Genomic DNA, 22,613 nt, shown 5'->3' with positions numbered 1-22,613 from the left:
ACTTCACTCGTCGTTGTCCTGTAACAGACTGAGGACCACTGAGCAGTTGTTGTTTCAAATTCAAATCCAGCGATCCCATTGGCTGCTGATCAGTGATGTATGTAACAGTAAATTTAAAGGGACATGACTCTTATTTCACGAGACTGCATTTATTATATGTTTGCTATAATTCTGCTTATAACATGAAGCTGTGGAGATAATCTGCAGGGACGGGATGACAGCAAATAAGCACCAAGACCTTGTGTCCCAAGTGGTCAGGGGTGTCGTGGTCTCATCCAGCATCAGAAGGGGGCGCTGTTTTTCTCTTTTGCTATGAGGCCCCATCAATTCCTTCAGAAACATTTGTGCTGCCGACCAGAGAGATTTACCATTCAGGAACATAATAAATCTGGGTGACAAGTCCTATATGCGCTGTAATGGTAGCTGTACTGGTTGTCACCCAGCTTTCCCAGTCTCCTGAATGACAAGTCTGCCTAATTATACAGTGACCTGCCCCTGCTGTTATACTGCTGCATTATTAGGTAGGTTTACCCTTCAGGGGTCTAGGCAAGTTGGGTAACAACCCTTATGGAGGCCGTCGTTCTCACCCAGCTTTTCCAGAAACAGAAAAAAATAAAAACATAAGGCAAATGGCGGCCGTGCACATGGCTACTGTCGTCTGCATGAGGCCTAATATAAACATTGTACCAAAAACATGTAAAACAATGTAATGAGGATCCCGGGGTGTGATGTGATGGGGCAGATCAGAAGCGTGTAAGTGATTGTTGTAAAATGCTGAGCCAACATAATGCTCCGTCTGTTAAATAATTAGGACATTGCCAGCGGGCAGGGAGTGGGCATGTAAGGGGCAGGTGCCGCACAGGGATAACTCCTTGGCAGAAGGCCACTTATTAGGGATAATTGTAAAGTACAGAAGCCAAAACAAATAAGACTGGATAATATCTGTGTACAATCCTAATATATATATATAATGTACCGGCCGCTGGAGTCACATATTCTATCTATCTATCTATCTATCTATCTATCTATCTATCTATCTATCTATCTATCTATCTATCTATCTATCTATCTATCTATCTATCTATCTCTCATATCTATCTATCTATCTATCTATCTATCTATCTATCTATCTATCTATCTATCTATCTATCTATCTATCTATCTATCTATCTATCTATCTATCTATCTATCTATCTATCTATCTATCTATCATCTATCTATCTATCTATCTATCTATCTATCTATCTATCTATCTATCTATCTATCTATCTATCTATCTATCTATCTATCTATCTATCTATCTATCTATCTCTTTTCCCATTACATACGTTTATTGCTTATTGATTCGATTTATCATCCAAAAAATTGCCGCTCCAGTCATTGGGAATTATATCAAAACCTGTTTCCTTATCTCTCATTAACTCCCATTAAGAAGATTGTTGGAGGTCCGGGTGTTCAGACCCCGCTGAGCAGTTTTATTTTATATCCTGTATAATCAATATGGTCTGTCATGGGAAAAAAATCCTTGAAATGTCCCTGGAGGACCCAGGACAATTTGATAACCAACAACCAAAACCATGAAAAATCCAGTAATCTGTATTCTATAGGTGTTGAGAATATCAAAAAAGAACAAAAAATGCCTCTGGCTGCCCAAACACATACAATGGCTGTCGGTCGATCGACAACTATTCTTTTTGACTCCCTCATATACTGTACGTGCACCCTTGACTCGGCCGAGCCACCTCTGCGACCTACTTATCTCCTGGGAAAACAAGGGATCGGGCATGTTAGATCTATCGTTTTCCTGCCCAACATCTGCCATCGGGGGGGGGGGGGGGGGGTCAGGATACCCCCATACACATTAGATAGTCATCAGACATTCTATGTTATGTGTTTGGGAACCTTTAGGACATGTTCACACAGCTTTTTTTTTTGAGCATTACTTCCCATCCCAAGTAATGAAATCATAAATCAGATTCTCGGTATAGAAGTAATGACGGATAATATAGATGATATCAGTGGTGAGTAATGGAAGGCGAATTACCAATAAATCGTATTTCTGGAATTGATCTCTAACATGTATATTTTGAGTCTACATCAAATATGTAATCGGAGGTTATATGGACAAAAGTATTGGGACCCAGCTCTTAATCATTGAATTCCGGTGTTTCCTTCAGTCCCACAGGTGTATAAATCCAGAACTCGCCATGGAGTCGCCTTTACAGACATTTGTGATAGAATGGGTCGTTGTAAAGACATCACTGAATCCCAGCGCGGTCCTGTAATAGGACGTCATCGATGTAACAAGTCAGTACGTGATATTTCTTCCCTCCTAGATATTCCACCATCAACTGTGAGTGATGTTATTGTAATGTGGAAGCTTTTAGGAGCCACAGCAACTCAGCCACGAAGTGGGGACCACGTAAAGTTACACAGCCGGGCACCGAGTGTTGTGGCATTTAGTGTATAAAAGTCGCCAACGCTCTGCTGACTCAATAACTGCAGAGTACAGACCTCCTCATGCTTTAATATCTGCACAAACACTGCGCCCCAGGAGCTTCATGGCACGGGGTCCGAGCAGCTGCATGCCAGTCTTACAAAGTTACAAAGTCTAAAGTTTTTTACTTTATTTTAGCTTCTAAGTGAAATTCGCAGGAAAATCTGCAGCGGCTAATGCACACTGTTTTTGGCAGCAAATTCGCACCAAGAGTTTCTGGATTTGCGACGGGTGTGGATTTAGCCTAACACAGTCTATCAGTGTTGTCTGAAGTGTTCCCTTAACAGGTTCCCGACCGCTGGCCGTATTTATACGGCCAGCGGTCAGGGTCTCTGAAGTCCGCCGTATAGACTATTTACGGCGGCGCTTCAGAGACTGTGCACGCGCGATCGCGTGCACACAGCTCTGTGCCCTGGCTGTTGCTAACAGCCATGGGCACTGGGCAGAATGTCAGGGGTCAATCTTTTGGCCCCTGAACATGTGATCGCTGTGACAACCAATCACAGCGATCACATGCATTTCTGCATAGAAAACAGTGCGCACGCGATCGCGTGCACACAGCCCTGTGCCCACGCTGTTACCAACAGCTCTGGGCACTGGGCAGAGTATCAGGGACCAATCTGATGGTCCCTGAACATGTGGTCGCTGTGACAACCAATCACAGCGATCACATGCATTTCTGCATAGAAAACAGTGCGCACGCGATCGCGTGCACACAGCCCTGTGCCCACGCTGTTACCAACAGCTCTGGGCACTGGGCAGAGTATCAGGGACCAATCTGATGGTCCCTGAACATGTGGTTGCTGTGAAAACCTATCACAGCGACCACATTTGTTTTATTTTGACTTTCTGGCAGTAAATCTCCTGCCTCTTTTCTTCTCCTCAAACATTGTTTCAGTTTGAGGAGAAGAAGAGACTCCAGAGAATTGCTGCCAGAAGATTACAGTGAAAAAAAAATACAGTTACACTCATAAAACATTCTCTGTATAGATAGATTTCTATCTATCTATACAATCTATCTATCCATCTATCTTTTTTTCTATCTATCTACCTTTCTTTTATTCTATTAGAATAGGCTTGTAGGGAGTATATAATTATATATATATCCACATATATATAATACATATAGCAATAGCGGTTTCTTTTTTTGTTAGCGGTAGTGTAGATATATATATACCAGTTCGTTTGTGTGTTTTATAAAAAAAAAAAAAAAAATTTGTTTAGTTAGTGTTAGTGTTAGTTACGTTATGGCGAGGAAGTTGTTTAGCGCCGAGGAGGCATACACCATGCTGTGGTCTGAGTCGGAGACCGCATCAGAGATGGCGTCCGAGATGGAACCTGTTTTAGGTAGTGACGATGACAGCGTCACTTCAGGTTCATCTTCAGGGGACGTTGTCCCTGATGCAGTTGAAACTGCAGAACATGAAAGCGCAGGGCCAAGTAGCGCTGTAGCACGGGACAGCCTGGTCCCTCCAGTCCAGGCTCTTGTATGGGCACCTGCCCCATCTTTTGGGCCTAGAATCCACGGATTTACTGCCACTCCTGGCATAACCGTGGACAATACAAATTTTGTCCAAATGGATTACTTCCATTTATTTATAACGGACGACATCCTAAATCAGATTGTCCACGAAACAAATTTATATGTCACTCAATATATAAGGCAGAAACCTTCATCCACCCATGCCAGAGATTGGACGCCCACCAATTTGCTGGAATTAAAACATTTTTTGGGGCTCACCCTAAATATGGGTATTGTCAAAAAGCCCTCCATTAGGTCTTACTGGTCAATAAGACCGCCCAAGCCACCCCAGTATATTCTGCAGTAATGCCCAGGTCTCGTTATGAGACAATAATGAGGTTCCTCTACTTCAATGACAACGCACAAGCCCCCCCAAGTACCGATGCAAACCGGGATCGGTCGTTCAAAATAAGACCGCTAATAAATTCCCTGAATAATTTATTTCTGCAACTCTACACCCCTGAGCAGAATGTAAGCGTGGACGAATCCCTCCTCAACTTTCATGGCAGACTTAGCTTTCGCCAATATCTACCTTCAAAAAGGGCAAGATATGGCGTTAAGCTCTACAAATTGTGTGAAAGCGGGTCAGGATATACCACCGCCTTCAGGATTTATGAAGGGCGGGACCGCACAATAAATGTTCCTGGATGCCCCCCTGATCTTTCCACCAGCAGTAAGATTGTGTGGGAGATAATGCAGCCTCTACTTCACAAGGGGTACCACCTGTACTGTGATAATTTTTATTCCAGTGTGCCCCTGTTTAGGCATTTGCATGCTGCAAGGACTGGGGCATGTGGTACCATGCGCAAAAACCGAATTGGTTTTCCACAGCAATTAGTGGGGAAGCGCATGTTAAAGGGGGACTCCTGTGCTTATGCATCTGAGGAATTGCTGGCGGTCAAGTACAGGGATCGCAAAGATGTGTATGTGCTAAGCACGATTCATACCGCAGGAACAGTGGCAGTGAGGGAAAGAGGGGCAACATCGGACAAGCACAAACCAGTGAGCGTGTCCGAATATAACAAGTACATGGGGGGGTGGATTTAAGCGACCAGGTTTTACAGCCCTATTTAGTAAAACGCAAAACTAAAACCTGGTACAAAAAAGTGGCCATTTATTTGTTACAGGTGGCCATCCACAACTCATTTGTGCTCTACAAAAAAAACAGAGGCAGAGACACATACCTGGATTTCCAGGAAAAAATTATTGAAGGCCTCATTTTTGATGTTCAGGACACCCGAGAATGCCCCCAGTCTGAGGATGTCACGCGACTGACTGAAAGACTCTTCATCAGTCGGATTCCCCCAACACCAACCAGAAGCAACCCCCAGAAAAAGTGCCGCGTCTGCAGAAAAGACGGGCACCGCAAAGATTCCCGATATTTCTGTCCCTCATGTCCCTCACAACCAGGCCTGTGCATTGAGCCATGTTTTAAAAAATACCAAACTGTTCTGAATTATTAGATTTTAGTTAATTCGTTGAAAATATATTTGCCCTACATTACGTTTTTATTTTTCCCCTGATTTTACTCCAAGGGTGAGGGAGGGAATGGGTGGGGGGTGGATGTCATGTTTGCATATTCTCTAAATTTCATCTGCTGGAGAGCTCCATTTGCATAAACCTGCAATTTCTTATTTTAGAAAACCCAAAAAAATAAATTCCCATTATACCCCTAGATGAATATTTTGGGATCTCGGCTTCAAGAGCAGATATTTTGGACGTGTTATAGAAACTCTGTTGAGTTTTGTAAAACCAGCTTTGAAAAAAAGCGATTTGTGAAATAAGCTTCTTCTATCGTCCGCCCTCCTACATCTCTATGTGATAATAAGGCACACATATTTGGTAACCCCATGCACGGGAGAAGTGGAAGAATGTGAAAGGAGATGAATTTTGGCCGTGGTCTATACCGTGTGTGAAAAATGCTGGTATAAACTGACGCATTTGCTAAAAAATTGCAAATTTTATTTTGATCCATCTTTTTCAAGAAACTTTCAGAAGAAAACTGGACTGTCTAAAAATATGATAAACCCCTTGAAGGAAACCTTGTGGGGTCTACTTGTGCGAATGATGTAATTTATGGGGTGATTCTAATGTTTCAGCAGCATTACGCCCCCCAGAAAACAGTATGCGGCTATAAAATCAAATGCAAAATTCCTGGACCGAAAAGGCCAAAAAGCCTCCTTTTATGCCAAGCCCTGGCACATGCCCGCACAGTGAATAAGGCACACATATTTGGTATCCCCATGCACGGGAGAAGTGGAAGAATGTGAAAGGAGATGAATTTTGTCCGTGATCCATACCGTGTGTGAAAAATACTAGCCTAAACTGACTCATTTGCTAAATTCTTGCATTTTTTTCCAATTTTGCCCACTTTAGAGAAAAAAATAAAAATGATATATACTGACAAATGCCGCTAAAACAAAGCCCTATCTGTCCTTTAAAAAGATTGTAAAATTCAAAGATGAACTTTATTCACCTGCAGAGTTATAGTCATCTAAAGAAGCGCATAGCAAAATTGTGAAATTTGCTCTGGTCATTTAGCTGTAAAACAGCCTAGTCCTTAACCAGTTAAAAGAGGCATGGACTCGCGGGACAGGGATGTAATATTGCCACTTTAGAAAGCATTAGTGAGGCCTCATCTAGAATATGCAGTTCAGTTCTGGGCTCCAGTTCATAGAAAGGATGCCCTGGAGTTGGAAAAAATACAAAGAAGCTGTAAAGGATCTGCCAGGCACAGCTTCGGGGTTAACTCCCTTAATTAATCAGTCAGCACCTGAATCTACATCCCTGAGACTGACTCCAGCTTCCACCACTCAGGCTGGCAGGCTTAGGAGTGGGAGAGCCTATCGCAGCCTGGCCAGACTCAGCTAGCTCCCGCCCTCTGTCTATTTATACCTGCATTTCCTGTTCCTCCTTGCTTGTTATTCTTTTTCGTGTGGTTTCCTGGCCCAGCTACAGCTCCTTCTATTTTGTTCCTGCTCCATACAGACCCTGGCTTACTGACTAATCTTCTGCTCTTCGTTTGGTACCTCGCACACTCCTGGCTTGACTCGGCTCGTTCACCACTCTGGTTGCTCACGGTGTTGCCGTGGGCAACTGCCCCTTTCCCTTGCTTGTTTTCCCTTGTATGTTTGTCGTGTTTGTCGTGCACTTACTGAGTGCTGGGACCGCCGCCCAGTTGTACCCCGTCGCCTAGGGCGGGTCGTTGCAAGTAGGCAGGGACAGAGTGGCGGGTAGATTAGGGCTCACTTGTCCGTTTCCCTACCCCCCGGTCGTTACATAATAACAAGCCCATACCTAGTCTACCCTGGTCCCTGACACCACTATGGACCCCCGTGAGACCCTGGCTCAGCAAATGCAGGGTCTCTCCCTACAGGTCCAGGCCCTGGCTCAGAGGGTCAACCAGCCTGATGCTACCTTGGTAGTTCCCCTCACCGCACCTCTTGAACCCCACCTCAAGTTGCCCGACCGGTTCTCAGGGGACCGGAGGGCTTTTCTCTCCTTTCGGGAGAGTTGTAGGCTTTACTTTCGTTTAAAGCCTCATTCCTCAGGTTCTGAGAGCCAGCGGGTGGGTATAATTATGTCCCGGCTCCAGGAAGGGCCCCAAGAGTGGGCCTTCTCCTTGGCTCCTGACGCCCTTGAACTTTCCTCCGTTGATTGTTTCTTTTCTGCTCTCGGACTTATTTATGACGAGACTGACAGGACTGCCTTTGCCGAGAGTCAGCTGGTGACCTTACGTCAGGGTAAGAGACCTGTTGAGGAGTATTGCTCTGACTTTAGGAAGTGGTGCGTAGCTTCTCGGTGGAATGACCCTGCCTTAAGGTGCCAGTTTAGGTTGGGTCTGTCGAATGCCCTGAAAGACCTGCTAGTTAGCTATCCCTCTTCTGACTCCCTAGACCAGGCTATGGCTTTAGCGGTACGACTTGACCGACGTCTCAGGGAACGACAACATGAACGTTTATGTGTTTTCTCCTCCGACTCCCCCATGATGCCTCCCGAAGTTCCGTGGCTTCGTTCCTCCAGGAAAGACTCAGAGATACCTATGCAACTCGGGGCCTCCGTGTCCCCCCAACAACGTAGAGAATTCCGCAGGAAGAATGGTCTCTGCTTCTACTGTGGGGATGACAAGCATCAAGTGAACAACTGTCCTAAGCGTAAGAATGCAGCCAGAGAACTTCCGCGCCTAAGTGATCATCGGGGAGGTCACTTGGGCGCACAGGTATTTCCAGTAAATAGGAAACGTACTAAGATCTTGCTTCCCTTTCAGGTCTCTTTTGGTGGTAGGTCTGCTACCGGCAGTGCCTTCGTGGATTCAGGGTCCTCTACTAATATTATGTCTGTGGAATTTGCTATGTCTCTTGCTATGCCTCTGATTGATTTGCCTAAACTTGTCCCGGTAGTGGGTATCGACTCCACTCCTCTTGCTAATGGTTATTTTACACAGCATACCCCTGTTTTTGAACTCCTTGTTGGCTCCATGCATTTGGAGCAATGCTCTGTACTGTTGATGCAGGGATTATCGTACGATTTGGTTCTAGGCCTTCCCTGGTTGCAGTTGCATAATCCCACGTTTGACTGGAATACTGGGGAGCTAACCAAATGGGGTAATGAATGTTGTACGTCATGTTTTTCTGTTAATTCTATTTCTCCCCCTGAGGAGGCGAATACGCTACCCGAGTTTGTTCAGGACTTCGCTGATGTTTTCTCTAGGGAGGCCTCCAAAGTGTTACCTCCTCATAGAGAATACGATTGCGCTATCGAATTGGTACCAGGAGCTAAGCTTCCTAAGGGTAGGATATTTAATCTTTCTTGTCCCGAACGTGAAGCCATGAGAGAGTATATCCAGGAATCCCTGGCCAAGGGTTACATTCGTCCCTCTTCTTCTCCGGTAGGTGCTGGCTTCTTCTTCGTGGGGAAGAAGGATGGTGGTCTTAGGCCATGCATTGACTACCGAAACTTGAATAAGGTCACGGTAAGGAACCAGTATCCCCTTCCTTTGATTCCTGATCTCTTTAATCAGGTTCAGGGGGCCCAATGGTTCTCTAAATTGGATCTACGGGGGGCGTATAACCTTATTCGCATCAAAGAGGGGGATGAGTGGAAGACTGCGTTTAACACGCCCGAAGGCCATTTCGAATACCTCGTCATGCCCTTTGGGTTGTGTAATGCCCCTGCGGTCTTCCAGAATTTCATAAATGAGATTTTGAGAAATTACCTGGGGATATTTCTTGTAGTGTACCTTGATGACATACTGGTGTTTTCCAAGGACTGGTCCTCCCACATTGAGCATGTCAGGAAGGTGCTCCAGGTCCTTCGGGAAAACAAACTGTTTGCCAAAACCGAAAAATGTGTGTTTGGGGTACAGGAGATACCATTTTTGGGTCAAATCCTCACTCCTCATGAATTCCGCATGGACCCCGCCAAGGTTCAGGCTGTGGCGGAATGGGTCCAACCTGCCTCCCTGAAGGCTTACAGTGTTTTTTGGGGTTCGCTAATTATTACAGGAGATTTATTGCTAACTTCTCGGTCATCGCTAAGCCTCTTACGGACCTCACTCGCAAAGGTGCTGATCTCCTCCACTGGCCTCCTGAGGCTGTCCAGGCTTTTGAGGTCCTTAAGAAGTGCTTTATCTCGGCCCCGGTGCTGGTTCAGCCCAACCAAATGGAGCCATTTATCGTGGAAGTTGACGCATCTGAGGTGGGAGTGGGGGCTGTCTTGTCCCAGGGTACCAGGTCCCTCACCCATCTCCGCCCCTGTGCCTACTTCTCCAGGAAGTTTTCGCCAACTGAGAGTAACTATGATATTGGCAACCGCGAACTCTTAGCCATTAAATGGGCATTTGAAGAGTGGCGCCACTTCCTGGAGGGGGCTAGACACCAGGTAACGGTCCTTACCGACCACAAGAATCTGGTTTTCCTAGAATCTGCCCGGAGGCTAAACCCGAGACAAGCTCGATGGGCGTTATTTTTTACTAGATTCAATTTTTTGGTTACCTATAGGGCTGGGTCTAAAAAAATTAAGGCTGATGCACTGTCGCGTAGCTTCATGGCCAGCCCTCCTTCGGAGGAAGATCCTGCCTGTATTTTGCCTCCAGGTATAATCATTTCCTCGATCGATTCTGATTTAGTCTCTGAAATTGCTGCTGATCAAGGTTCAGCTCCCGGGAACCTTCCTGAGAACAAGCTGTTTGTTCCCCGGCTAAGGGTACTTAGGGAAAATCATGACTCCGCACTATCTGGTCATCCAGGCATCCTGGGTACCAAACACCTCATTACCAGAAATTATTGGTGGCCTGGGTTGCCTAAAGACGTTAAGGCCTACGTCGCCGCTTGTGAGGTTTGTGCTAGGTCCAAGACTCCCAGGTCCCGACCAGCGGGCTTACTGCGTTCGTTGCCCATTCCCCAGAGACCTTGGACACATATCTCCATGGATTTTATCACCGATTTGCCTCCATCCCAAGGCAAGTCGGTGGTGTGGGTGGTGGTAGACCGCTTCAGTAAGATGTGCCACTTTGTGCCCCTCAAGAAACTACCCAACGCCAAGACGTTGGCTACCTTGTTTGTCAAACACATCTTGCGTCTCCATGGGGTCCCTGTCAATATTGTTTCGGACAGAGGGGTACAATTTGTTTCATTGTTTTGGAGAGCCTTCTGTATGAAGTTGGGGATTGATCTGTCCTTCTCCTCTGCCTTCCATCCTGAAACCAATGGTCAAACGGAGAGGACTAATCAATCTCTAAAACAATACTTAAGGTGTTTTGTCTCTGACTGTCAACATGATTGGGTCTCATTCATTCCCCTCGCCGAATTTTCCCTTAATAACCGGGTCAGTAACTCGTCAGGGGTCTCCCCCTTTTTCTGTAATTTTGGGTTTAAACCACGGTTCTCCTCCGTTTCACCTGGTAGTTCCAACAATCCCGAGGTAGAGGTCGTTCATCGGGAACTGTGCACAGTCTGGGCCCAGGTTCAGAAGAACCTAGAGGCGTCCCAGAGCGTACAAAAAACTCAGGCTGATAGAAAACGTTCTGCTAACCCCCTGTTTATGGTCGGGGATCTGGTGTGGTTGTCGTCTAGGAACTTGCGTCTCAAGGTTCCGCCCAAGAAGTTTGCTCCCCGGTTTATTGGGCCGTATAAGGTCATTGAGGTCCTCAATCCTGTCTCCTTCCGGCTGGAGTTACCCCCGTCTTTTCGTATACACGACGTGTTTCATGCCTCCCTCCTTAAACGCTGCTCCCCGTCCTTGGCTCCCTCGAGGAGACCTCCTGTTCCCGTCTTTCCCCTGAGGGGGTGAAATTCGAGGTGGCCAGGATTGTGGACAGCAAGATGGTCCAAGGCTCCCTCCAGTACCTGGTCCATTGGAGAGGTTACGGGCCTGAGGAGAGGACTTGGGTACCCGCCCGGGATGTTCACGCTGGGGTATTGGTCAGGAGGTTCCACCTGCGTTTCCCCAGTAAGCCAGGTCCACTTAGAAAGGGTCCGGTGGCCCCTCATAAAAGGGGGAGTACTGTAAAGGATCTGCCAGGCACAGCTTCGGGGTTAACTCCCTTAATTAATCAGTCAGCACCTGAATCTACATCCCTGAGACTGACTCCAGCTTCCACCACTCAGGCTGGCAGGCTTAGGAGTGGGAGAGCCTATCGCAGCCTGGCCAGACTCAGCTAGCTCCCGCCCTCTGTCTATTTATACCTGCATTTCCTGTTCCTCCTTGCTTGTTATTCTTTTTCGTGTGGTTTCCTGGCCCAGCTACAGCTCCTTCTATTTTGTTCCTGCTCCAAACAGACCCTGGCTTACTGACTACTCTTCTGCTCTTCGTTTGGTACCTCGCACACTCCTGGCTTGACTCGGCTCGTTCACCACTCTGGTTGCTCACGGTGTTGCCGTGGGCAACTGCCCCTTTCCCTTGCTTGTTTTCCCTTGTATGTTTGTCGTGTTTGTCGTGCACTTACTGAGTGCTGGGACCGCCGCCCAGTTGTACCCCGTCGCCTAGGGCGGGTCGTTGCAAGTAGGCAGGGACAGAGTGGCGGGTAGATTAGGGCTCACTTGTCCGTTTCCCTACCCCCCGGTCGTTACAGAAGCGCAAAGAAGCTAATTAGGGGCATGGAGAATTTAAGTTATGAGGAAAGATTAAAAGAATTAAACCTATTTAGCCTTGAAAAAAGACGACTAAGGGGGGACATGATTAATTTATATAAATATATTAATGGCACATACAAAAAATATGGTGAAATCCTGTTCTATGTAAAACCCCCTCAAAAAACAAGGGGGCACTCCCTCCGTCTGGAGAAAAAAAGGTTCAACCTGCAGAGGCGACAAACCTTCTTTACTGTGAGAACTGAGAATCTATGGAATAGCCTACCGCAGGAGCTGGTCACTGCAGGGACAGTAGATGGCTTTAAAAAAGGGTTAGATAATTTCCTAGAACAAAAAAGTATTAGCTCCTATGTGTAGAAATTTTTTCCTTCCCTTTTCCCGTCCCTTGGTTGAACTTGATGGACATGTGTCTTTTTTCAGCCGTACTAACTATGTAACTATGTAACTATGTAACTATGACATGTGTCACTTTATGTGGTAATAACTTTGGAATGCCTTTATTTATCCAAGTGATTCAGAGACTGTTTTCTGGTGACACATTGAACTTTATGTTAGTGGTAAAATTTGGTTGATACATTCAGTGAAAAACAGAAAAAATTACCGAAAATGTGGTGTATACCACAAAAAATAGTTATTAATTAACAATTTTTTTTTTCAAATAAAGGACTTAATATTGAAAAAAGGTTTTTTATACAACTGTTTTTTTTTTGTCTCACTAGGTGACTTAAAGTCAGGAATCCCTGATCGCTATTCTAATACACTGCACTACATGCGTAGTGCAGTGTAAAAGTGCTGTCAGTTACTCACTGACAGCAAACCTAAGGCAGGACAAACTAGGCTTCCGTAGATGACAAACCCGGAGGCCATTGTTAGGCCTCCTGTTGCCATAACATGATGGAATAGAACGTCAAGGAGCAGGAAGGGGTTAAAGGATCTGCTAACGTCTTGGTGCCAGATACCACAGGACACTTTTAAAGATCTTCTGAAATCCATGTCCCAACGGGTCAGAGCTATTATGGCAGCACGAGGAGGACTACACAAGGCAGGTGGTTTTAATGTTATGTCTGGATGGTGTATATGTTAGTAATTAATTTCTATTCATTTGTACATTGATGGAAATTAGGGTATGTTCACACGCAAACTCAAAAATATCTGAAAATACAGAGCTGTTTTCAAGGTTTGCAGCGTTTTTTACGGCCGTTTTTGGAGCTGTTTTCAATATTGTCTAGGAAAAACGGCTCCAAAAGCGGCCCAGGAAGTGACTTGCACTTCTTTTGTGAACATACCCTAAAAAAAGAGTAATTTTTCTGTGCTTTTTATTTTTACAATATTTATCAATCACCCTAAATATTGTAATCTTAGGGCCTACATTGCTCCTATGTAAACATGGGAACGCCACCATTCTCACCAGTTTTAAGGCGTAATGTAAGTCTTAGGCCAAAATGTAGTAGTAGTCGAAACGCCAATCCAACCGAGATGGAATATGAAATATCCAAGATAGAAGGGAGTCCCAGGCATAAAATAAGATAAGATAACTTTATTAATCCCCAAAGGGAAATTCCAGTATCACATAAATGGATTCTGGGAAACGGCATCAGGGATCTTTTATTATTAGGTCTCTGTGCAGATTGAGATTCTGGCGTCCAAGGTGAAGATGATGAAGAAGACTAGGTGGTACTGTAGACAAAACAAAAAATAATCAGACCAGACGATAATCACTCAGCAATATACTGGTGCCGAAGCTCCAGCCATGATTTCACAAAAATACTATAGATATCAGTGATCATACCTGTACTGCTGGTGTTTCTTCTGTACCACAGCTGTTGGTACTTATCTCCTCCTCTTTCTTTGAAAGGCATGGACGCGGCACAAGGGACAGCGTGGATTTGTCGGGATCCAATGTGCAATACAAGGCAGATGGAATATGTGAGAACATGGCAGAACGGTGACTTGCTCTCCAATCTCATAGTCCTCTAGGCATATAGTGCAGGACTGGATGTCTTCATTTTCAGTAAAGGTTCGAGATGAGAGTCTATCAATCTGCCTGCCTCTCCTGCCTCGCCGACGTTGTCTTCTCTGCACAGGTCTGCTGTCTGTGGTCTCTGTTGTCGACTGTTGGTTGGGAAGCAGCTGACTGGTGCTTGGTGTTGGCTCCACCAGCCTGTTAGATGTTTGCTGAGGAGATCTGCTTCCTTCTCTGGACGGCTGAAGGTTTGGTAGCGGCTCACTGGTGCTGGGGTCTTGTGTTGGTTCCTCCAGCCTTTTGGATCTCTCCTGAGTAGTTGATGGAGTAGACCCAGGCTGGGATTCTCCAGGAATTCTGAGCTCGGTCTCACTATTAATACGACGGCCACTTGTCGTTTCAGACTGTTCTATTGGCTCAGGTCGTAATGGGGACCGGCTTCTGTCCGCTCCGTCTTGCTGCAACCTACGGCGCGGTGGAACTTGACCACGTCTTCGTCTCCTGTCGGGGACATTGTCATGGTCTTCATCCTGCTCCACACTCTGACGCCTTCTATGTCCAGATCTTAATCTTCCATCAGCAATGCCTAGATGTGAAACAATGTGTATAACATATATTAATTATGTACAGAAAAAATGGGAAAAAAGATCAATACCAGACATTTCCTATAGACTCGTGTGGCCTTCTTTCTAGAGGAAAGCTCCCATGTTTTTCTAATCTTGGACAACCGTTTTGATACTATGAATATATACACAGTCGAGTCACATTATTATAACTACTACTAATATCCAAAGTAACCGGCGTGTGCAGCACGGACAGCAGTAGACGGGCTGGGAGTGATTTAATAAGGTGCTGGTCAGTGGTCTCATATGTGGAGCCTCGCTGACTCCATACATCCCACATTTACTGGAGGGTGCGTGGGGGAGGATCCATAAAGCGAACAACACAATTGACGTGGTCCCACAGATGGTCAATTGGGTTCAAGTCTGGAGAAATAGGGGGCCAGGGAAATACTTGGAAGTCTTGGTCGTGCTCTTCCAACCACTGTCGGGCATTTATAGTCGTGTGACATGTCGCATTGTCTTGCTTTAAGATTCCATTTGCTCCAGGGAAGACAATCAGCATGTATGGTGGATGTGATCTGTAACGATGGATTCATATCTAAATCGGTTCAGAGCCTTCCATATGGATGAGTGGCCCAGAGAATGCCATGGAAAAATACCCCAGACGCTGACGTCGCCGCCAGCTTTTTCCAGCAATGGTTGTAAAGTCCATCCTTTCGATGAAGCAGAAAACGTGATTTATTTGAGAAGACAACCCTTTGCCAATCATCGGTGCTCTGAGACCAATACTGCCGTGCAAATTGAAGCCATTTTCTCTGATGCACCTTTGTTACATAGGAGCAGTGACCATCCGTCGGGTTCGGAGCCCCATACGCAGTCGGGTTCGCTGAACTGTTGTATTAGACACACGTCTGGTAGCCAACGTTCACCTCTCAAATACATGGCACGTGGTGCGCTGCAGTTTCCATGTCCGTTATTCCCAATGGTGCCATTTGTCCACTCACGATACACTGTCACCACAGCAGCACGCGAACAGTTCACAAACTGCGCTGTTTGAGAAAAACCGCCGCCCTTGGTCCGAAAGCCAATAATCATCCCTTTTTGCAACTGAAAAACGATGCATTTTTTGCGGACGCAAAACGGACACGTTTGTGTGAAACTAGCCAAATGTATCTGATATAACAAGTTCCACTTACCTTGATATATCCGGGAACTTTCGTCCATTGCAAGCTGCAAGAGTTCTCGGTAACTCATTTATTCCTTGTAGCAGGCGGCTTGATGTTTAAATTCAGGAACAATGGAAAAACGGGATTCCTCAAATAAGAGGGAATCTACCACGATGTTCAGAAGTTGCACTGGTGTTTAAGTGCTCTGAACAGATGATGTAGTAGTCGCTTTGTAGCACAAATTCGCTCTTTGAAAAACCAAGTGAAGTTTCAGCATCAGCATCAACTCGAGATATGGCACTGATGTGACCGCGCTTGGGGTCCTTAGAACTTCACGCCATTGTAATGTCACTGCTATAGATGCCACACCATCCATTGTTCTGATGACATCACTGCCTGCAGTGATGTCATAATGCTTACGTATGTCATAAACGGTCCTCTGCTCTGCATTATACCAATCACTGCAGCAAAGCCTCCAAATAAATAAATAAATATATATTCAATTTTTTTATATTTACATATTGCAGCTGAAAATCTCTAATATTTGTTCAGTAAATGTTTCTCTATAATTGTTTAGTAAATGTTGTAGCACACAATTCATCTAAGTAAAAGTCTAAGTAACAGATTACCACAATGGAGAGGTGGAAATGTAACTTTATTTTTCTAAAACTAGATGGTTCTGGAGTAAATAAGAATCCTTTATAACCTAAAGAGGTTGTCTGGTATAAGAAACCCATTGTAAATACCCTATTGGGGAATTCTAAGTTAAGAAAGGACAAGTCTCTTATTGATTTCACTGTGTAATGCTTAGTTTCTCCTGTGGTGGCGCTGCAGGGGAATTCAACACTTCTCAAGTTCCATCACAGATTAAATCTGATCGCTGGGGGTCACAATCAGCGACATTAAGCTGCACTATCTGGATGTACATATTACACTGGATGAGGGCCGTATTGTGACAGACATTTACACCAAACCAACTGACTGAAAATAACTTTTTAATTTTAGCTTTCAACCCAAATCAGCACAAAAATAAAATTTCACAATGCCGCAGAACTTCGCATATAAATGAGACGGATAAGTGAGAGGCAGATAGATAGGGCGTGCTCTAGCAAAGTAAAAAATGAGCCCCCCATTACTTTATTTTTCTGATCTCAAATGCCAAGATACAATCCCGTTAGTAAGCCCTAAATATACACCTCCTGCAATTAGCCATAATACAATTGTGGGGATCAGACCTTAACCACTTCCTGACGCAGCCATTTAGAATTTTTTTAATTTTGTTCTTTCCTCCTCACCTTCCAAAAGCCACAACTTTTTTATTTTTATGTTGATGTATCCATATGAGGGCTTGATTTTTGCAGGACGAGTTGTAGTTTTTCATGGCACCATTTATTGTACTAATGAAATGGGAAACTGAAAGAACTTTCTTTGTGGGGTGAAATAGGAAAAAAACAGATTTCTCCATTGCTTTTTGGGTTTAGTTTTTATGGAGATCACCGCGCGGTTTTGTTTCGCCATTATCTGAGAGCTATACGTTTTGTTTTCTTTCCGTCGCTGCACTAGTGTGAATTTAACTGTATTTTACTTTCTTTACTTGCCCTCTAGGGGACTTAAACCAGCAATCATTGGATTGCTTGCAGGATATACTGCAAAACTAATGTATTGCAGTATATCGTGTTCTTTACCTGCTCTTATTAAGCCTTGCCAGGGGTGCAAAGATGGCAGAGCTGAGGGCCTACATTAGTCCTCCAAGCTGCAATGACAACCATCGGCACCCCGCAATCGCAGGGGGGCAATGGGCCGTCAGAGATGGCCACCCCCATCCTTCTAATGGCTTAGTTACCGCAGTTACTATTGACCTCAGCATCTAAGGGGTTAAAAGAGTGGGATCGTAGTAATCTACGATTTTGCTCGTCGCAGTGAACTGTCTGTTGTAACATACAACCAACACCAGCAAATTATGGAGTGAGCTCTGTCCGTGACCCCACTCCATACTTCCCTCCTGGCCTACACCGTATATATGCACGTTGGTTGTCGTGGAAGGGGCTAGGCAGCATTGAAGGGTTATGCTGCTATAAAGCATATCTTCCCTTACAAAAACTAATGATGTTTTGGCAACCAAAGGTGCCCCCTCAGCATCAGAGCCCCATAGCAGCTTCTATAGCTACTAGGGCTATAGTTATGTCCATGTACAGGGGGAAGATTTGACAGTAACACTACAGGTGATGTATTATCCCAGTATACATCTAGTATTAGGATAAAATAGAATGACGTACCAGTCCCCAGACATTAGTAGATACGGGTCACTAAGCAAATCATGGTGGTTCCAAGTACCAGGCTCAGGACCAACACCTACAAGAGGAGGAGAGAGAATAAGGAGGTTAAAACGTGGCCAGGTGTGGTGGATTCACTAATTGTACACAATGCATCTTAAAGGGGTTATGCGGGGACTAAAAATTATTAGCAGTGTTCTCACTGCATTATGTGATGTCACGGTTTGTGGGTATGTGGACCCACCAGGCCGCACCGCCATAGCAGCGAGGCAGCTGGCCAAACAACAGGGAACCCCAGAAATACAAAGTCCCGCACAAGGGTACCAGGATAGTCCAGACAGTGGCCGCAGCTCTGGCACGGATGGAGGTATGTAACACAGGACGTGGCGGATGACACAGGTGCAGTAGACACGACTCCAACTAGTAGGCACAGGAAGAAGAACACAGTACGGGATACAGGAACGGGTAACAGGGCACGGGTAACAACTGGAACGGGAAACAGTAAGGGACCATTTGAAAGACAGACTTGGGGTATAATAACAATGCTCAGGCAAGGATCAGATGGGTTGGGCCCTTCTTATAGTCCAGGAAATCATGTGTGTTGATGACGGTGATTTCCAACATGTGCGTGCGCTGGCCCTTTAAGAGCGGGCACGAGCGTACCCTACGGGACTGAGCAGATCGTAGCAGAAGTGAGCGCTGGCGTCTCCTGGGAAGGAGATGGGAACCAGCGCTCACAGATCCATGGCTGCGGGCGTCAGGTGAGTGGACCCGATGGCCCTGGACGCTACAGTATCCCCCCTCTTACGCCCCCTCTTCTTGGGACTAGAGCGAGAGAGGAACTTCTTAACAAGAGCAGAGGCATCAAGGTTCTCCTCCGGCTCCCAGGACCTCTCCTCAGGACCAAACCCTCTCCAGTCCACCAAATAGAAAGTCCTTCCACCTACCCTCTTGCAGTCCAGGATCTCCCCCACCTCGAACACATCAGAAGAACCGCTGGGAGCAGTTGTGGAACAGGAAGTCTTGCTGTAGCAGTTCAGGACCACTGGTTTCAGGAGGGACACATGAAAGGAGTTGGGGATTCTGAGGGTAGGAGGCAGCCGCAGTTTATAGGAGACAGGGTTAATCTGTTGCCAAATCTCAAAAGGACCGAGAAACCTGGCAGCAAACTTGTATGAAGGCACCCTCAAACGAATGTTCCATGAGGACAGCCAGACTTTGGTACCTGGAAGATACTGTGGCGGCTCTCTTCTTGTATCCGCTTTTCGCTTCATGCCCAGGTCTGTTGCCAGATTTACAGGAAGTCCCCAAATGCAGAGTCAGCAGCGGGTACCTGAGAAGTAGTAGACACTGGAAGAGGGACTCTAGGATGTTGACCGTATACAATGTAAAACGGAGTGGAAGTGGTGGACTCACTTGTGTGGTTGTTGTACGAGAACTCGGCCCATGGAAGAAGCTGGGACCCAGTTATCATGCTGTAAGGAAATGAAGTGACGGAGATAATTCTCCATGATCTGGTTGATCCTCTCGACTTGCCCATTGGACTGGGGGTGATAGGCTGTGGAAAAGTCCAATATCACATCCAGGAGTTTACAGAGAGCCCTCCAGAACCTCGAGGTAAACTGAAATCCCCGATCGGACACAATGTGAAGGGCAAGCCATGCAAGCGGTAGATGTGCTGGATGAAGAGATTCGCCATTCGGGGAACAGAAGGTAGGCCGGTCAGCGGGATAAATTGTGCCATCTTCGAGAACCGGTCCACCACCACCCAGACAGTGTTGCATCCTGCTGAGGGAGGAAGGTCAGTGACAAAGTCCATCACAATGTGCTGCAAGGTGGCATTGGGTATAGGCACAGGTTGATGGAGGCCGGCAGGCTTGGAGTTAGTAACCTTGTTAGAAGCACACACCGTGCAAGAAGAGACAAAGTCCACAACATCCTTGTGCAGCATGGGCCACCAAAAGTGACGAGCAATCAGGTCTCGGGTTTTACGAACACCAGGGTGCCCAGCCAGTTTAGAACTGTGTCCCCATCGGAGAATTCTTCTCCTGCCTGCTAATCGAACAAAAGTCCTCCCCGGAGGGATGTCTCTAACCTGCAAAGGATTGGCAGTGATAATGCAGGACGGGTCTATGATAGTTTGAAGAGACTCCACCGTGTCATCCGTTTCAAATGACCTGGACAGGGCATCGGCCCTCACATTCTTGTCAGCGGGACATAGTGGAGCACAAATTGTAAACGGGTGAAGAACAGCGGCCACCTGGCTTGAAAGGGATTTAGTTGTTGAGCGGACTGAAGGTAGGTGAGGTTCATGTGGTCGGTGTAGATTAGGATGGGGTGAGCTGCGCCCTCCAGCAGATGTCTCCACTTCTCCAGAGCCAATTTGATGGCCAGTAGCTCCTGATCCCCAACAGAGTAAATGCGCTCTGCAGAAGAAAAAAGTCTCGAGTAGTAGCCACATACTACTGCCTTTCCTTTGGGGCTCCTCTGGAACAGAAGTGCGCCTGCACCAACATAAGAGGCGTCCACCTCCAAAGAAAACTGTATATATAAGTCAGGATGATAGAGGATTGAGGCAGAAGTAAAGGCTTTTTTGAGACTAAAAAATGTGGACTCTGCCTCTGGGGTCCACACCTTGGCGTTCACACCGTTCTTGGTAAGGGTGGAAATAGGAGATGTCAGTGATGAGACGTTTGAGATAAACTGCCGGTAGAAATTGGCAAATCCCAGGAAACGCTGTATGGACCTCAGACCTTGAGGACGTGGCCACTCCAGGACAGCTCTCACTTTCTCAGGATCCATCTTGAGACCTTGATCCGATATGATGTAGCCCAGGAAGTGCAGAGAACTCCTCTCAAAGACGCACTACTCCAGCTTGGCGTATAAATGTTTCTCCCTTAATCGTAGTAGAACTTGACGGACATGCCTCCGATGAGTCGTCGGATCTGGGGAGAAAATCAAAATATCATCGAGATAAACAACAACACAGATATAGAGGAGATCTCGGAAGATATCATTAACGAGTTCCTGAAACACTGCAGGAGCGTTACACAGTCCGAAGGGCATCACTACGTATTCGTAGTGCCCGTCACGGGTGTTAAATGCCGTCTTCCATTCGTCGTCACCCTGGCGGACCGGAGCGGAAGTGAGATGGGGACCAGCGCTCACAGATCCATGGCTGTGGGCGTCAGGAGGTGAGTGGAACCGACGGCCCGCGGCCATAGATGCTACATGTGAGTAAACTCGCTAATATACATTCCCGTCCCCCTTGGTGCTGTTTCTGAGATTTTCATAGATTTTTATAGCGCTGATGAGGAACCGGAAGTCTAGTTGTACAGTCTTCTTTGGTGACGACACGACTCTTCGTCATGTGATCGGCCCCGCTGTACTCTATGTACTCGCTGTACTACTGCTCCTGCAGTATACGGAGCACAGCGCCGCTCTCTGAGAGGTTCCTCTGAGAGGTTCCTGTTGTTTCTCCTTTGCTTTATCCAATGCTAAAAACGAATAATGTTTTTTTTTTTTTTAAATGCAAGCCCCTCAGTTGGAGTCACTGGGACCCAACACTAGAATTTCATCTGATTTGACAGATTATGGCACCATTTTCTATGGGGAACTTAAAGAGGCTCTGTCACCAGATTGTGCAACCCCTATCTGCTATTGCAGCAGATAGGCGCTGCAATGTAGATTACAGTAACGTTTTTATTTTTTAAAAACGAGCATTTTTGGCCAAGTTATGACCATTTTCGTATTTATGCAAATGAGGCTTGCAAAAGTACAACTGGGCGTGTTGAAAAGTAAAAGTACAACTGGGCGTGTATTATGTGCGTACATCGGGGCGTGTTTACTACTTTTACTAGCTGGGCGTTGTGTATAGAAGTGTCATCCACTTCTCTTCACAACGCCCAGCTTCTGGCAGTGCAGCACTGTGACGTCACTCACAGGTCCTGCATCGTGTCGGCACCAGAGGCTTCAGATGATTCTGCAGCAGCATCGGTGTTTGCAGGTAAGTCGATGTAGCTACTTACCTGCAAATGCTGATGCTGCTGCAGAATCAAGTGTAGCCTCTGGTGCCGACACGATGCAGGACCTGTGAGTGACGTCACAGATCTGCACTGCCAGAAGCTGGGCGTTGTGAAGAGAAGTGGATGATACTTCTCATCAGAACGCCCAGCTAGTAAAAGCTGTACTGCTGGTGTTTCTTCTGTACCACAGCTGTTGGTAGTTATCTCCTCCTCTTTCTTTGAAAGGCATGGACGCGGCACAAGGGACAGCGTGGATTTGTCGGGATCCAATGTGCAATACAAGGCAGATGGAATATGTGAGAACATGGCAGAACGGTGACTTGCTCTCCAATCTCATAGTCCTCTAGGCATATAGTGCAGGACTGGATGTCTTCGTTTTCAGTAAAGGTTCGAGATGGGAGTCTATCAATCTGCCTGCCTCTCCTGCCTCGCCGACGTTGTCTTCTCTGCACAGGTCTGCTGTCTGTGGTCTCTGTTGTCGACTGTTGGTTGGGAAGCAGCTGACTGGTGCTTG

The 22,613-nt window shown here is 46.1% G+C and overlaps 1 long non-coding RNA gene across 1 annotated transcript; it reads right to left on the bottom strand.

Moving 5' to 3' along the window:
• Positions 1 to 13,631: 13,631 nt before the first annotated feature.
• On the bottom strand, positions 13,632 to 14,324 carry LOC142665243 (uncharacterized). Its single transcript, XR_012851449.1, has 2 exons — positions 13,899 to 14,324; positions 13,632 to 13,786 (listed from the first exon to the last, which is right to left on the bottom strand). It is a non-coding gene; the product is annotated as an uncharacterized LOC142665243 (long non-coding RNA).
• Positions 14,325 to 22,613: the final 8,289 nt, after the last annotated feature.

The sequence above is a fragment of the Rhinoderma darwinii genome, chromosome 12, assembly GCF_050947455.1.
Source record: "Rhinoderma darwinii isolate aRhiDar2 chromosome 12, aRhiDar2.hap1, whole genome shotgun sequence".
Classification (NCBI taxonomy): domain Eukaryota; kingdom Metazoa; phylum Chordata; class Amphibia; order Anura; family Rhinodermatidae; genus Rhinoderma; species Rhinoderma darwinii.
This window is presented reverse-complemented; position numbering and strand designations above follow the sequence as displayed.